Source organism: Cervus canadensis, chromosome 9, assembly GCF_019320065.1.
Source record: "Cervus canadensis isolate Bull #8, Minnesota chromosome 9, ASM1932006v1, whole genome shotgun sequence".
Lineage (NCBI taxonomy): Eukaryota > Metazoa > Chordata > Mammalia > Artiodactyla > Cervidae > Cervus > Cervus canadensis.
Window position 1 is genome coordinate 52,588,398 of NC_057394.1, and position 15,332 is coordinate 52,603,729.

Here is a 15,332-nt window from a genome sequence, read left to right on the forward strand (position 1 = left end):
AACACTTTCTGCCCCCAATAAGATCAGCAGTCTATATTGTAGCAAACTACTTCATCTTCTAAGAGCATTGAATGGCTTTAGCGATATATGTGTGGAGAGTTCTAACTAGGAGTGACTTTAATCTCTTGGGATATAAAGCCAGCACATCATTAAAACTGTAGATTCTGAAAGTTTTTGAGTTCCTTGGACAGGAACTGTATTATCTTGATGTCTTTTTTTTTAAGAACAAAAAAGCATATTTTATCACTCAGTGAATAATTGTTGAACAAACAAATGAACATGAAACAAAACTTTGATGTAAGAGATATAGAGGCATGGTGGAGAACAGGTCAAGAAGGTTATCAGAGGACTCTGATAATCACAAGATTAGAGTTAGAGGAAGTAAAAATTAGATGCTGATTTCCAGTCAATAGAAACAACTTCTCCCTCTGATCTGTACACAGATTGTTCTGGCAACATGCATCTCTTGAAGGAATAAAGACAAACACACCCACTTTGAGACCCATGGCTTAAGGTAGGAATCCAGGCAGCAAACTAAACTACCCCAGAGAACCAAGAGGAGAGATTAGCTTTGAGGTTAGAATGAAGGGAATTACTTCATTTCAATGTGGTGGAGTCCTAGGAAATTATGGGAAATTGAAAACACTCAAAATGTTATCCAAGGTCTCCAATTTTTCAGGGCTGCAGAAAGCATCATCGCTAGCTGTCAATGTGGTAAATTAGTTTGGAGGTCAAGCATTCCCAGAAATTTTCACGGTTTATTTGTATTCTCTTCATGATACCTCTGACATCTGTGTAATCTATTTTGTTTGGGGTTTTTGTTGTTGTTGTTATTTAAACAAAACTTCTTAATTTTGTTTTAAAAAGTTAATCATTCAAATATTGGGAAAGATGGGATGAAGCAAGCATGGCATAATAATATTCGCCTGTGGAGGCTTATGAAAAATTGAATTCATGGATGTGTTACAAATGAATGAATTTCAATCATGACAGATATAGTTTGGATCTAAACCTGGGCCAAACCATTTTGTCATTTTTAGGATGTCACTTTGTGGCCAGTGTGCTGAAAAATGACTATATTCCGTATCATTCTTTCAGTACTGGACAGCTACAATGAACTCTGGGTTCCTTTCTCAAAGCAACAAGTAAAGTGGTTCCCACATCAAGGTTTCCTATGGTTATCCTACATACCCAAGTGTCACCCTGAAGCTTGTGACAACTCGGGGTGCTGAGAATCCCCAGATAACATTATGTGCCAGAGCCCAGACTTGAGACATTTAGGTCCAAGTGGATCATCTGTTTTATTATTTCTGATATCAACTTGAATAGGTGGGAAAAAACAGACTTTTAAGTCACAACTAAAGTTGAATGATGACTTCATGATAGGCAATGCAGCGACCCATAAGTCAAATAGTTAGAACTTCCATTTACTTTCTACTTTTCTAGTATTTTATCATTGAAAATGTTAATCAGTGGTTATCACCTTTTGGTAAGCAATACATTTGTAAATTTAAAAGTAAAAGTCTACTGAAACTAGCTCCAATGACATCAGTATCCTTAGAAGTAAAATGAAAAACATCACCACTTTGAGACAACATTTTCAAGAATTATCAATGTACTATTACACTCTAAATAACTAAATTATAATATACCTTTGGATACCAGTTCAGTAGAGCAGACACAAGTAACGATATGGTCTAATTATAACAGTGGCAACATCACTAGCATTAATAGGTTTATCTAAAGGAGAAAAACTTAGAATAACAACAGACTGTGAGATGTATTATGAATCCATTGAATTTGAGAAAATGACCTACTGGTCTTAGCTATATAACCATCCATTTTATGAACTCAGTAATTAAATATCAGTTTCCCATCAGTAAAATGTTTGAGATTTTACAAGATCTCAAAAGACTAGTTTGTAAATTCTGTTATTTGGAGGATGTCTTCAATATGGTACAAAGTCATGTTAAATATGATGGAATCAGTGTTTCTACCCCAGGAGGTATGTGTTTGCCTTCTTCCTCCTATTTCTCACCCTTCCATTTTGCCCACAGATACCATACAATAGAGGCCCACTGCTGGCCTTGTAAGATGAAGAGTAGTCAGTTATTCCATCTTTACTCTGCTTTCTGACACCCCATCCTTCTGAGGTGCAGGACTTTTTGTTTTCATTTTGTCATTAAATGCTCTTGCTCAGATTTTTAAAAAAGTAGAATATTACTAAAATCAATATTCTTTTAAAATAGTAAAAAATATTGCTGGTTGTATTTTGAACATTACCTCTGGTGGTAGATATAGTTTGGTGCACGGTGAAAGTCGTTCAGTCGTGTCCAACTCTTTGCGACCCCATGGACTATACAGTCCATGGAATTTTCCAGGCCAGAATACTGAAGTGGGTAGCCTTTCCCTTCTCCAGGGGATCTTCCCAACCCAGGGATCGAACCCAGGTCTCCTGCATTGCAGGAGGATTCTTTACCAGCTAAGCCACAAAGGAAGACCAAGAATACTGGAGTGGGTAGCCTATCCCTTCTCCAGGGGATCTTCTCAACCCAGGGATTGAACCCAGGTCTCCTGCATTGCAGGAGGATTCTTTACCAGCTAAGCCACAAAGGAAGCCCAAGAATACTGGAGTGGGTAGCCTATCTCTTCTCCAGGGGATCTTACTGACCCAGGAATCGAACCTGGGTCTCCCACCTTGCAGGCGGATTCTTTACCAGCTGAGCCACAAGGGAAGCCCAAGCATAGTTTGGGAAGGTGGCTTATTAGGCTTGTAAGCCAAGTCCCTTCAGCAATAACCAACTCCATGTGACCCCAGGGACCATAGCCTCCAGGCTCCTCTGTCCATGGGATTCTCCAGGCAAGAATCCTAGAGTGGGTTGCCAAGATCTCCTCCAGAGGATCCTCCCAACCCAGGGATCCACCCTCCCTCTCTTATCTCTCCTGCATTGGCAGGTGAGTTCTTTAGCACTGGGAACACCCTGCTTGCTATGTCTGTCTTCTTGGATCTCATTGTAGGTAACCTGTGTCCTTTACATTTGTGAGAGCATCCCTGATTTACACTGCTTCCGTGGTTTTCAAATTATGAGTATTTACTGTCTATTGCATGCAGCACTCTAGACAGATAGTTCTGCTTTTTTTCTTATTGCCTATTTGTTGTTAGACTGTGCTCTTTCTTGAATGTCACTTAGTCGTAAAGAAATTTTATAAGGCAATGTTTGCAAAATGATCAGAAATGTTCTACTTAGTAGATACAAACTATTTTTTCCCCTTATTTCTTTGTCATAAGTCATACTCCTCATTTAAGAAAATTAAACAAATGTGAATTAATGTGAATTAATGACAATGAAATATAAATTCCTTTTTTATTAACAGTGGATTTTTTTCCCTTGGTATTTCTTCTGAGAAGTTCTCATTACAAATTTTTAGCCGGAGGTCTGCTGAAAATCATTCAAGCCCTTTAGAAATTTAGGTGTCAAATCCTTCAAGATGTATATTTTAACACTCCAGCCTTGTTTGAAACATTTATTCCCTTTGGACCTTTAAGTGTCATGCTTTTAATCACTTTGCCTTGAAGAATTTACTTTTTTTTTTTTCATTCTCTTTGACTAATGGCCCTGGATTTTTATTTTATTCCCTTTGCCCTTCTGTGTACAAATTCACTCTGCCAGTTCCTTTCAATATCAAGGGGAATAAACATTATATCAAATAAGCACCTCTCCTCTTTAAAGAACAGGACATTTTTTGTGAGGTGTTGGTGATGGTATTGGGCTTCCCTGGTAGCTCAGCTGGTAAAGAGTCTGTCTGCAATACAGGAGAACCAGGTTCAATCACTGGATTGGGACGATCCCCTGGGGGAGGGCATGGCAACCCACTCCAGTGTTCTTGCCTGGAGAATCCCCATGGACAGAGGAGCCTGGCGGGCTACAGTCCATGGGGTCACAAAGAGTTGGACGCGACTGAGCGACCAAGCACCTCACAGCAGTGATGGCGTTGGGTGTTACGACATCCAAGGCATTATGAAAACAGCACCTGGGTTACCCATCACCACATTTCTTTCAGAGCTCATTTCATCAGCTCATTTCTTAAATGAGCTCAAATACCTGGAGCCATCTGGGAAACCTTTGCAGCAATAGAATTGTTTAGATACTTCTTCACATATCTGAATTATGATGAAATTTTATTGAATTAGGAAAATCTTTTAGAAACTAGTTTACCATTTCATGTTGTTATTTAAAATTTTTCCTTTGTAGCATTTGAAATATTTCTGTATTCAGTAATCAAAGTGTTCCCTCCATACGTGAACTGACCTTTCTCTCTTCATTCAGTCATTCCATGTCTTTGAATTATTACCCTTTTCTCGGGATATCAATATGTTAGGTGTAGCTAACTAGTCATTAGCCACTTTTCTGGCCTATCTTTGCTAAATTCTTTCCAAATACCATTCTGGTGTTTCTAAGCACTTACAGATTCGTAGTGTCTCCCCTTCCTGTTGGGTGTTGAGTGGAGTCAGTGCCTCAGCAGAGATGCTTCTGGAATGCTGCAGTAGGGACTCCTCTGGACGCGACGTGCGTGAGAGATGGCAGACAGCTGGATGCTTTAGCAGCTGCTTGATGGCAAGTTGAGGAGGGAGCCTTCAGATGTGTGGGCGGAAGGACACAGTGAAGCAAAACTTAAGCCGTGAGGCATGACTGTGAAACCCGGGGACTTGTCAGCAAGACCCGCTGTAACTGGAAATCAGGGCTTCGTTTAGAAATTCAAAACAGCAGCTAACTTCACTGTCTCTGAAGGCACATCTTTTCAAACAAGGCACATTAACTGCCTGGTTTGTAATCAAGGGCATTCTTCTGTTCGCCAGATGAATGACCTTTGTTGGCTATCAGTTTCCTTAATTCCAAAGGTAAAACTGGATTCAAAACATCTTATAATTGAATGTTTTAGTCAGTTGCATGTTTACAAAGAGGGGCTTCTCTGGTGGCTTCGTTGGTAAAGAATATGCCTGCAATACAGGAGACCTGTGTTCCATCCCAGGGTCAGGGAGATCCCCTGGAGAAAGGAATGGTAACCACTCCACTAGTCTTGCCTAGGAAATCTCATGGACGGAGGGGCCTGCAGGGCTATATTTCATGGGCTCACAAGAGTCGGACACAACTTAGCAACTGAACAACTATAATGCTTACAAATGCTTACTTACGGTGTGAAATGCTCTTACTTTTGGTAGGTTAGTAGGTATATATCTGCTGAGATGATATTAATGCCTTCTAGGCAATTTACAGAAAAATTTGGATAAAATTTTAAGCACAACAACTGTGTAAAATAACTAGTTCAAGTATACCTATAGTCAGATAAAAACAATATATGAGCTCAAATACTAAGAAATTTGGCATTCTAGAAATACTAAATATAAATTTAAGATTTTATATGTTTAGGGTTGAGCTTCCCTGGTGGCTCCATTCCTGATGGATAAAAAAAAACAAACAAAAACCCTCCTGCAATGCAGGAGATGCTGGTTTGAATCTTGGGTCGGGAAGATCCCCTGGAGGAGGGCATGGCAGCCCACTCCAGTATTTTTGCCTGGAGATTCCCATGGACAGAGGAGTATGGTGGGCTACAGTCCATAGGACTGCAAAGAGTTGGACATGACTAAAGTAACTGAGCACATGTTTAGGGTTAAAATAAAGAACTACTCGATATTTAAAACCTGAGTACCTTTAGGTTTCCTGTATTACCGCCAAATTAATATCTATTTATTGTTGTTCAGCCACTCTGTCATGTCTGACTCTTTGCGACCCCATGGACTGCAACACGCCAGGCTTCCCTTTGCTTCACCATCTTCCGGAGTTTGCTCAAACTCATGTCCGTTGAGTCGGTGGTGCCATCTAACCATCTTGTCCTCTGTCATCCCCCTTCTCCTCCTGCCTTCAATCTTTCCCAGCATCAGGGTCTTTTCTAATGACTTGGCTCTTCACATCAGGTGGCCAAAGTATTGGAGCTTCAGTTTCAGCATCAGTCCTTCCAATGAATATTCAGGGCTGATTTCCTTTAGGATGGACTGGTTTGATCTCCTTGTTGTTAATCCAAAACAAATATTTACTCAGTATAAAATTTGTGGGTTAAGCATCTGGTGGACAATACTAAGTTTTTTAAAGTATGCCTTTAGAAGATATAAAAAGCATATCAAAGTATGGCATGAGAGAGATACAAACTAAAACTCCACATTTGAGCTAGTAAACAGTCCTGGTAGTCTTCAGGATAAACCAAAGTTGGAAAACTGGATAAAATATGTCTCTCTTCTGAGAGTGGTCAGTGCCATCAGGAGCTCTCTGACCCTTGAGTCTGAATATCATATCCTCAGAAGGAGTTAAAAAGGGCCACGGGATTATCTGAGTACCATGCTCAACAGTGACAGAGTCCAGATCATGACAAACAAGTGGTTCACCCTCTAGAAAGATTCAGGGTTCTTTAGGAGCCTGATGAAATCCTTCCCTTTTGTGAGGGAGTCAGTTATTAGAGAAAGCAAAGCAGAGACAGATGCAAGTCCTAGGTAGAGCCCAAGGAAACAGAGAACCTCAGGACACCTATACTGGACCTGAGTGCTCCCATTGCAGGCTCATAGACATTATGGAGCCCAATATTATGTAGAATCCCTGGGTGTCCACAACTTGACCTACAATATTTAATTCCCAGAGACTGGGCCTACTCATTTCATGATTGCTGATGCTGCGGAGAGTTGAAGACTGTCTCTGCTAGGAAAATGCCTGGGATCCCATTGACCATGGACATCCTGATATCCAAACTGATCTAAATGCACTTTCTTTCACTCATCACCTCATGACCTATAGATGATGTGTCAGGCACTCTGAGGTTTTATTTATGGAAAACTCAACTCAGCTTGGTGATACTAATTTTAATTTTAAAATTTAAAATTTATTTAAAACAATTTTAAATTTTAAAATTGTTATGTCTTCATCAGACCTATGTATATATGTATGTTTTATATATATCTATATTTACATCTATCCGTCTATTTATTTCTGCTTATATCATCATCTGTCTAATCTGGCAAATATTTGCAAAGAAAAATTACTAGCTTCTGAAGGGATGGCATATTTAAATTTTGATACAAACTATCCAAATCTCTGGGGCTTCCCAGGTGGAGCTAGTGATAAAGAACCCCCCTGCCAGTGCAGGAGACATGAGAGATGTGGGTTCAACCCCTGGGTCAGGAAGATCCCTTGGAGGAGGGAATGGCAATCTGCTTCAGGATTCTTGCTTGGAGAATCCCATGGACAGAGGAGCCTGGTGGGCTACAGCACATAGGGTTGCAGAGTCAGACACAACCGAAGGGACCTAGCACACAGCCAGTATCTCTACAGAAAACTTTTATACATTTATATTCTAACCAACTGTGTCTGAAAGTGCCTGTGACATGCACCCTCACGATCATTAGGCATTTTTGGGCAATTTGATAGGTATGTTAGGTAGGAATTTATGCATGAGAAATTCCACCCCAGTGTGGCCCAGGACAGTGCATAGGTCAGTTTAGTTCAGTCCCTCAGTCGTGTCTGACTCTTTGCCACCCTATGGATTGCAGCACACCAGGCTTCCCTGTCCATCACCAACTCCCAGAGCATACTCAAATTCACATCCATTGAGTCGGTGATGCCATCCAACCACCTCATCTTCTATCATCCCCTTCTCCTCCTGCCTTCACTCTTTCCCAGCATCAGGATTTTTTTCCAATGAGTCAGTTCTTCCCATCAGGTGGCCAAAGTATTGGAGTTTCAGCTTCAGCATCAGTCCTTCCAATGAACACTCAGGACTGATCTTTAGGATGGATTGGTTGGATCTCCTTGCAGTCCAAGGGACTCTCAAGAGTCTTCTCCAACACCACAGTTCAAAAGCATCAATTCTTCAGCACTCAGATTTCTTTACAGTCCAACTCTCACATCCATACATGACTACTGAAAAAACCATAGCCTTGACTAGACAGATCTTTGTTGGCAAAATAATGTCTCTGCTTTTTAATATGCTGTCTAGGTTGGTCATAGCTTTTCTTCCAAGGAGCAAGCATCTTTTAATTTCACGGCTGCAGTCACCATCTACAGTGATTTTTGAGCCCCCCAAAATAAAGTTTCTCACTGTTTTCATTGTTTCCCCATGTATTTTCCATAAAGTGATGGGACTGGATGCCATGATCTTAGTTTTCTGAATGTTGAACTTTAAGCCAACTTTGTACTCTCCTCTTTCACTTCATGAAGAGGTTCTTTAGTTCTTCACTTTAGATGCATATCTGAGGTTATTGATATTTCTCCTGGCAATCTTGATTCCAGCTAGTGCTTTATCCAGCTTGGCATTTTGCATGATGTACTCTGCATATAAATTAAACAAACAGAATGACAATATATAGCCTTGATGTACTCCTTTCCTGATTTAGAACCAGTCTGTTGTTCCATATTCAGTTCTCACTGTTGCTTCTTGACCTTCATACAGATATGCACAGATGTGCTACAAAATAACCCACAGAGACTTTTCCAATGCCAAACATGTGTCCTTGATGCACAGCTTTGTCTTCAAGTGACCTTAGGCTGCTGGGAGCCTATTAAGGGTTTATAAATATTCTATACATACATTCATCTGATTGTAACAGACTGAATTATGGGAAAGACATGAGCAATAGAGCCTATTATTATGTAACTTGCAACTGTCAGTCAAAACTGTCAGTTCACACCTGCCTAAATGAATATGTAACAGCCCTGTCTTGAAAAGTCCTGTATCTCATCATTCTGGCACCAGAGCCTCTGTTGGCTTGGCCCACCTCTCCCTAGAGGTGTTCTTTCTTCAACAAACTTGTTTTTGCTACGGGTCAGACCTCAGATTCTTCGTGTCCTTGTCAAGAACCAACACCCAGGAGGAAGGGTCTTTTTTGACTGTATGTATCAGGAAAATGTACTATATCACTGTATCTCTATTGTTTTAGTTTACTTTTTTCCTGATAAATATTTAATCCTCACATATGTTTTGCATATTTATTGTAAGGACACTTATCTTTTAGTAAGTTTTTAGTTTATTATCTTTGCTTCTTTCATGATATCCATATAACCTATAAATTTAGAAATGCACTTTATAGAAAAGGAATATATGCTTTGTCAAATGAATCCATGTATTCAACAAATATTTATTGAGCACCTTCTTGGTACTAGGTGCAATGCTAAGAAGTTTCATATTAATTTTCTGATCACTAATTGAAGTTTGATTTTGGCATTTTTTCACACATAAAAGTTACTTTTATTTTATTGTAATAACATATATTGATTTAATTCTGGTTTTGTTCTCATGTTAGAGTGGCTAGTATGCCACACAGAATTATGAACAAATGCAAACATAAGCAGACAATATAAATAACATTATTTCTGTATGTGTTATATATTTAATCCATTGGAATTTATTTTGCATTGAGAATGAAGTAGAAATCAGATTCTAATTCCAATAACATCTCAGTAATAGTAATTCTTTTGATTTATTAATAAAATTGTATTGAAATGAACCATATGAAATATTATCTTGTCATATATTTGATTTCCCAGATATATTTGGGATTTTTTTTTTTTTTGGCCTTCTATCATTTTGTCCATCCTTGTATTCATCCATGTGTTTATTCCTCAGTGTTATTTGATGCTATTCTATTTAGACATTTTAATTTTTTTTTATTCAATGATTTTCTTTTTCCTCTTCCTTTCCATTTCCTCCTCTAGGGGATCTTCCTGACCCAGGGATCAAACCTGTGTCTCCTGCATTGGCAGGTGGATTCCTTACCACTGAGCTACATGGGAAGCTCTGTTCTGAAACTTACCACATATATGATCCTGAAAATATTATTTAAGATTTATTTCCTTATTTATAAAATGAGAGCAAAAAAAAAAAAATGAGAGCAATGACACCTATATTATATAATCCTGATAGAAAGAATTTAGTAAAATGAGTCCCTGACACATAGCAAATAGTTGCAAAAGTTACAATACTGTTGACAGTACTGACAATACATTAGGACTATTTAGCACTTGGAAAGTGTCTTTTTCCTTAAGAGTCCTGTACTCTGACTTCTTGCAATTTGCATTTGGCTTTGGAGACGTTTTATCTGTAGCTTTCAAATATCATGATTTGCCAGTATTACTGTTTAACTTTTTAATCTGTTATTATTTCTGACATTCTGTTTTATTTTAGGACCGCATGGGATCTTTCCTCTATTTTTCTGTTATTTTTAAAAAATTTATTGTGCTATTGATTTCATTTGCTTTTAGGATTTCTTAGATTTTTCTATTAATACATCTTACAGTTTTTTAAAGCATGAAAAATAACATATCTGGATAGCTGAATTTACTCCCAAAGTCATTAGGAGGTGAGCACAAGCAAGCACAGTTCACGCTACAACAGGAAAAGCTTTCAGTAGGCACTGAGAGAAAAAAAACTTTGATGAACTCTCAAAGTTTGCTTCAACTTTCTCTAATCCATCAGAATATTTGCAAACCATTTGAAATCAATTTTCTAAAACAAAAATCTGTTGGTTTTTTTTTATCACTGCATAACAAGTTTAGTGATGTAAAACAGTACCTCTGAACTCTTTCACTATTTCCACGGGCTGGTCAGGAGTCTGGGTATGGCCGTCGAGGGCCTCACGAAGTGTCTTCAGGGCTGCAGTCTCGTTGGAGAACAGGGTCCTCTTACAGGGTTTATTCAAGTTGTTGGTAGAATCCAATCTCTTGAGGTTTTATGCAACTGAGGGTCTCAGCTCCTAGAAGCCATTTCAAGTAGCCTGTTATGTGACCTTGTTTACAGGCAGCTCATACTATAATATACTTCTTCAAGGTCATTAAAAAAGCCTCTTTTGTGGGAGGTGGCCAAGATGATGCAGTAGGAAGACCCTGAAGGGGTTTATTAACAGATATTGAATATAATTCCCCTGCTATACAGTATAGACAAGTTTTCAAAATAAAAAAAAAAAAATACAAGTTTAAATCTCCTTGAAAATTAAAGATGTATGTATCAAAGTCTTTGTTATTTTTGCTGTATTTTTCTTAAGAGAGCAGTATTTGAAATGGACAGCTTCAGTCAGTTCAGTTCAGTCGCTTAGTCGTGTGCAACTCTTTGCGACCCCTTGAATCTCAGCACGCCAGGCCTCCCTGTCCATCACCAACTCCCAGAGTTTACTCAAAATCATGTCCATTGAGTCGGTGATTCCATCCAGCCATCTCATTCTCTGTCATCCCCTTCTCCTCCTGCCCCCAATCCCTCCCAGCATCACGGTCTTTTCCAATGAGTCAATTCTTCGCTTGAGGTGGCCAAAGTACTGGAGTTTCAGCTTCAGCATCAGTCCTTCCAATGAACACCCAGGAGTGATCTCCTTTAGGATGGACTGGCTGGATCTTCTTGCAGTCCAAGGGACTCTCAAGAGTCTTCTCCAATATCACAGTTCAAAAGCATCAATTCTTCAGTGCTCAGCTTTCTTCACAGTCCAACTGTCACATCCATACATGACCACTGGAAAAACCATAGCCTTGACCAGACGGACCTTTGTTGGCAAAGTAATGTCTCTGCTTTTTGATGTGCTGTCTAGGTTGGTCATAACTTTCCTTCCAAGGAGTAAGCGTCTTTTAATTTCATGGCTGCAATCACCATCTGCAGTGATTTTGGAGCCCCCAAAAATAAAGTTTGACACTGTTTCCACTGTTTCCCCATGTATTTACCATGAAGTGATGGGACCAGATGCCATGACCTTAGTTTTCTGAATGTTGAACTTTAAGTCAACTTTTTCACTCTCCTCTTTCACTTTCATCAAGAGGCTTTTTAGTTCCTTTTCACTCCCTGCCATAAGGGTGGTGTCATCTGCACATCTGAGGTTATTTATATTTCTCCCGGCAATCTTGATTCAAGCTTGTGCTTCTTCCAGCCCAGCGTTTCTCATGATGCATATAAGTTAAATAAGCAGGGTGACAATACACAGCCTTGACATACTCCTTTTCCTATTTGGAACCAGTCTGTTGGTCATGTCCAGTTCTAACTGTTGCTTTCTGACCTGCATATAAGTTTCTCAAGAGATGGGTCCAGTGGTCTGGTATTCCCATCTCTTTCAGAATTTTCCACAGTTTATTGTGATCCACACTGTTAAAGGCTTTGGCATGTCAATAAAGCAGAAATAGATGTTTTTCTGGAACTCTCTTGCTTTTTCGATGATCCAGCGGATGTTGGCAATTTGATTTCTGGTTCCTCTGCCTTTTCTAAAACCAGCTTGAACATCTGGAAGTTCACGGTTCACATATTGCTGAAGCCTGGCTTGGAGAATTTTGAGCATTACTTTACTAGTGTGTGAGATGATTGACAGCTTATTACATCCTAGTTGTTTCTTCCTCTTCTTTTTAAAGAGTCAGTTTTCTGCAACTTATTGCAGTCTTCCCAAGTCTTCACAGTTTTAGACCATACCTATCACACTGAACCATTCCAGGACAACTCTCTTAGAGGCAATCTGCAGCCACATTCAGTGGATGCAGTTTGGAGTTATTAGGATTTGTTTAATTTCCAAACTTGACTTAGAATTTCCATCATTTCTGGGTTTTCTACCAGCAGTCACTGGTAGTAGACTCACCAGGTAAAAAAGAGGTTTACTCACTCTGGGCATTAGGTTCAGGGTTAGTGCTTATCTCAAAGCCTTTAAAAAGTGAAATCATCATTCTCTTAACACAATTTTCATCAATAACTGACCAAGGTTATACCAAGCTTTGCTTCTCACTAGCATCCCCAGAATGCCAGTTTGGAAATCTTGGGTCTTGGTTCCATCTCTGCTTTTGCTTTATGCCCCAGGAAATATTGTTTCATAGTTATCATTCCTTTATGTCCTTATCTTCTTCCTCATCTTAGGAAAGAAAGTACTGCTCCCATGCTACATCTTCCTCTTTAGTTTTTTCAAAGGATTCTTATGTATTCTCCCAAAATTTGAAACCCAGAGTCAGCCATAGGATTAGGTTCTTTGTCTCTTTTTTGCATATCAATACACTTATCTCACTATGATTTCTAGAAAGTTCTGCTCTCCTCAAATTTACACCATTTAACCTTCTCCCTTGTCTCATACTGTCATTCACTGCCGGGAGCCAACACACGAGACCCTACCCATGACAAGGCCATGAGGGAGAAAACCCGACAGGCAAGGCGGATCAGGTTTTCAGGGGTTTCGAAAAAGTCAGCTCACGAGACCCTACCCCTAACAAGGCCATAAGGGAGAAAACCCGACAGGCAAGGCGGATCAGGTTTTCAGGGGTTTCGGAAAGGCCAGCAGACGAGATCCCACCCATGACAAGGTCACGAGGAGAAAGCCTGATAGGCAAGGCAGATCAGGTTTTCAGGGATTTCAAAAAGCTGCCTCCGGTGCTCACCTTAAAGATGATATCTGTCTTTCTGATGCCTGCCTCAATGGACTACTCCCTAATTTCTGTGACACAGGCAGGAAGGCCTTCCCCAATCTCTTCCCAAATAAGAATCAATTTAGAACTTTAATCAATAAATTTCCCAGGTGGTGGTATTTTATGAGATTATTCAGGGTGAAAGGAGTGTTTTAATTTAAACTCCTTTGCTGGTAGTTTGTTAGCCAAATGCATTTATACCTTTGGTACTAATATGCATGATTGCTTATAATATCCTAATCATAAAATAGCATAAAGAACCTGATTATATAAAAGCCCTAATAGATATAGAGCCCTTTTAAGGGGTAAAGGAGTCCTATTAGGAAACAGAAGAAAAATTACTCTATAGGTGGTTATTGGGTTGTGATTTGCTTGCTGTGTTTTTGCTTGCTGTATTTTTGCCTTTAATGTGCTAAGGTTGTGTTATAAAAAACATTGTTAATATAGTTAAAGATCTAGAGAAATAGAATTTAGCCCTAGTGTGGTAACAATGAGATGGTTGTTAATTGTCAGCCAGGAGTGCTAGGCAGAAGCTGCCTCACCAAAGTCGCAGAGTCAGTGTGGGGTAAACTTCTCAGATAAATGCAACTGACAACTTCTGCAGAAGGATTAATTTTTGTATTAACAAGGATATACTTCTACTCTGTACTGTTGCCCTATGAGACTGCTACCTTTCAGTTAAGGTCACCATAGAAACAGAAAATAGGTTTACATTCACCTGACTTGCATAAAATGTTAATAGGCTCCCAGGCCAGAAGATAATGTACAAGACCCTCATAAACAAAGAAGTATGCAGAAAACACCCTGGTTTCGTGAAGGACGAGCTGACGTAATGTTAAACTATCTTCCCCTTAGAAATGTACTAACTTAGGGTATAAAAGCTATGGTAAAAAATAAAGCATTGCCAGACTCTGCCAGACTCTCTGCACCCCCGTCTGGTCACTCTCTCTCTCTCTCTCTCTCTCTCTCTCTTTCTCTCGCTCTCCCTCGCAGACTTGGCCCTATCAAGGCTGGTCTCACGTGTCTTCTATCTCTCGCCTATGCTGTTCATCCTGAGGGTACCCCCTGGATCCTGCTGGGGCTGGACCCCGGCAATTCACCAAACTCTGTCACTCTTTCTCATCAAGTAAACACTTTAATGAGCTTTTTGGGTCCTAGTCTTCCTATCATCCTAAGTCTGCCATTATTCTGACTGATTCTGTCACTCTTATAAACACCCCATTCAATAAGACTGCCCATTTTCTTCACCTCTGTGTCTCCAGTGATAAGAACATTTGGTTTACTTCAGGTGTGCCATCCCATAGTTTTACCCTGCACCTTGTTATCATCTGAAATTGCTCTACTTCCAAAATCACTAATCAAATTCCTCAACTTCTTATCACTTCTTCTCTTTCTAGCCTACACATCACTATTCCCTCAGTTACCATATTTCCATATTAGATCCTCCACAATCAACTGACATGTAATTTTCCTCAATCTCCCTTCTTCACTTTCTTTGTTTTTCTTCTTCTAATTTTAATTTTTATTTTATATTGGAGTATAGCCTATTATCAATGTTCTGATAGTGTCATGGTTTCAGGAGGACAGCAAAGTGATAGTTAAGTATATATATATATTTTTTTTTTCTTTTTCAGATTCTTTTCCCTTATAGATTATTACAAGATACTGAATATAGTCTCTTTTGCTATAAGTAAGTCCTTGTTAGTTATCTATTTTATACAGTAGGGTGTATATGTTAATACCAAACTCTCCTATTTTGCCTCTCTCCCACCTTATCTGTGAGTCTATTTCTGTTTTGTAAATAAGTTAATTTGTATCATTTTTTCAGCTTCCACATACAAGTGATATCACACAAATTTGTCTTTCTCTGTCTGACTTATT